At 39.2% G+C, this 3,144-nt stretch overlaps 1 pseudogene; it reads right to left on the bottom strand.

The window, feature by feature from the left end:
• Positions 1 to 2,261: 2,261 nt before the first annotated feature.
• LOC102818100 lies at positions 2,262 to 2,785 on the bottom strand (annotated as a pseudogene).
• Positions 2,786 to 3,144: the final 359 nt, after the last annotated feature.

Genomic DNA, 3,144 nt, shown 5'->3' with positions numbered 1-3,144 from the left:
ACTGTGTAGATAATAATAAACTATAGGTTTGTGAAGAATAGGTATTCTAGAAAACTTAATTGTTCTTATGAGGAAACTGCATAGGCCAAGAGGTATTAATTAGTACATAACAAGGAGATACTGAATGATTTAAAATCAGGAAAGTGTAGCCAGAGCTGTACCTTTTCACCATATACATTCAATCTGTATGCTGAGAAAACAATCTGAGAAGCTGGATTATTAAAAGAAGAGCATGGCATTAGAATTGGGGGAAGACTTGCTAACAAACTGTAATTTGCAAATGATACAACCTTTCTTGATAGAAGTGAAAAAGTATTGAAATACTTAAAGGCTTCAACTTTTGGTATGAATTCCAAAAAGAAAATGAAAATCCTTACAAGTGGACCAATAAATAACATCATGATAAATGGAGAAGAGATTGAATTTATCAAATATTTCATTTTGCTTGGACATACCATAAAGCCTCATGGAAACAGCAGTCAAGAAATAAAACCGAGTATTCCATTCAGTAAATTTGCTGCAAAAGACCTCTTGAAAGTGTTAAAGAGCAAAGATGTAAATTTAAGGACAAAAGTGTGCTTTACCCAAGCTATGGTATTTTCAATTGCCTCAAATTCATGAGAAAGTTGAAAAATGAGTAAGGAAGACCATAGAAAAATCAGTGCATTTGAAATGATGTTGGTGAAGAATATAAAAAATAGTATGGACTAATAGAAGAACAAACAACTCTGTCTTGAAATAAATATGGTTAGAATTCTTCTTAAAAGTGAAGATATCAAGATTTTGCCTCTTGTTCTTTAGCTATGTTGTCAGGAAGGACCAATCTCTGGAGAAGGATATCACACTTGGCAAAGTGTGAGGGTAACTTAAAAAGAAGAAGACCCCCAGTGAGATGAAATGACACAGTGACAGCAACAATGGACTCATAACAAGTTGTGAGGCTGGCACAGGATTGATTATAGGTCCAAACAAAATTCAGTCTTTAACAATTGAAATCTTTTCTCCATTTATCATGATTTTATTTATTGCTCCATTTGTGAGAATTTTCATTTTCTTTCCATTGATTTGTAATCCATATGTGAGGCTGCATTCTTTAACCTTCATCAGTAAGCATTGTGAGTCGTCTTCACTTCTAGCAACAAGAAGTTTGTTATCTTCATATTGCAGGATGTTAATAAGTCGTATCTTTAAAGTGGATAAGTATATCAATCAAGATAGACTAGGTTATATTGTAGTAAAACACCACCAAATTCTCAGCACCTTAAGACAAAAAAAATGGTTGTTTCCACATATAATTGAGACTCAGTTTGGCACTCTGTTCTACTTGCCAAAGTCTGTATTTGGTCGCCAGGTTGGTCAATCTATCATTATTGGGAAAATTGTTTGTGAGAAAACAAAGTCTGGTACACAAATGACAATCAGTATTATTTGTTGCACTAAATTTAATTTCTTCTTGTTACCTTCTTTCCCCCAAAGCATATTTTTATTTCTCCCCTCTCCACTCACACAGACTTTCAAATGAATGTTTAAAATATTTGAAAAGGACCTAAGTTGTGATTAAGGAAAAAATGATATAGTGATTTAGAGTCCTGGTGTGGCACTGTGGGTTAATATGCTGGACTACAAAGTCATTTTGAACTGCAAGGATGACAATTCAAGCTCACCAGCTGCTTCTCAGAAACCCTATACAGGGTCGCTATGGGTAGGAACCTACTCAACAGTACTTAACAACAACAACAACTCCACTACAACTACTCCATAATTCGTAAGTACTTTATTGCAGTAGGACTCCTGGTGTGGTGTTGTGGTTTAATGTGCTGGACCAAAAGATCAGTTTGAACCACAAGTTTGGCAGTTCAAATCTACCAGCCACTCCTCAGAAATCCTATACAGGGTTTCTAGGGGTTAAAATGGACTTGACAGCACTTAATAACAATAAGAAGAATATTGCAGTAGAAGTTTAAGCTTGAAAATTTACATTTTGAATTTGAGCCCAAGACATTTAGAATTACAAACTGAACTTTACAACTTTCCAATATTCAAATTCATTTCCAAGTAATGCTAAGAATCAGAAGTCTTTTTATTTTTTGCTGTAAAAGGAAGCTTTATTGTTTTCATTTGGTCCTCGAACTGGGAGAAGAAGGACTCCAGGGTGTTGACTCTGCTGCCTCTGTGTCTGGAGAGTAAGGTTCAGGTAGAAGGTCTGAGGGGAGCAGGGGAATGCTGAAAGGCCCTTCACAGGTTGCAAGGCTCCACAGGCTCTAGTTGTGTTTGAGAGTGAGCCTCTCAAAGAGGTTTTCTCCCAGGCTGCCTGGGGACTGGCCATCTTATGGAGGTTGGTCAAATGATAGCCCATCTTGATAATTTTCACCTCCTTGTCAAGGAAATGGTTCTTCAGAAAGTCACAGAGGTGGGGGTCTGTGTGGGTAGCACCCACGGTGTGCAGGTCCAGAAGAGACTGGTTCAGGTTCTTCTCCAGGGCCAGGGCGGCTTCTATGGCGTCCAGGATTCTTCCCCACTCATTTTTGGAGGGCTTCTGCACATCCTGGAAGAGTGCGCAACCACCACGCTGGTTTTGCAATTTCAAGAAATGCTCAGCACCCTCGCGCTTCTCCTTCACCAACTCATGGAAGAAGTGTCCCATTCCTTCCAAAGCCACATCATCATGATCGAAATAGAAGCCCAGAAAGAGGTAGGTGTAAGAGGCCTGCAAATGCACATTTACCAGACGGTTGACGACGGCCTCTGCTTCAACAGAATAACTCTGACGGATCTGAGAGTTCATGGTTGGTCAAAGATTTGGAGCTAACCACATACACACACACAAAACGGTGTGTGTGGTCCCAATAACAGGGAATGGTCAAGAAGATGGTCCTGGAGAAGAGATTGCACGTAAAGAAGTTGTTGCAGGTGGCCTGAAGCTGGAGGTAGGGTAGTCCCTGGAGCTGTTCCATCCAAACACTGTTGAAGCAAGACACAGATCCATGGTACTGCAGCATGAATTTAAGAATCAGAAGTCTTAAGGCTGTCAGTTTAGAGTACCGGAATGTATGTCTATCAGTCAGTCGTATTGTGGTGGCGTGCATGTTGCTATAATGCTAGAAGCTATGTCACTGGTATTTTGAATGCCAGCAGGGTCACCCA

The sequence above is a fragment of the Chrysochloris asiatica genome, unplaced genomic scaffold (assembly GCF_000296735.1).
Source record: "Chrysochloris asiatica unplaced genomic scaffold, ChrAsi1.0 scaffold00035, whole genome shotgun sequence".
Classification (NCBI taxonomy): domain Eukaryota; kingdom Metazoa; phylum Chordata; class Mammalia; order Afrosoricida; family Chrysochloridae; genus Chrysochloris; species Chrysochloris asiatica.
Note: the sequence above shows the minus strand (reverse complement) of the source record. Positions and strands in the feature narration are given on the sequence as shown.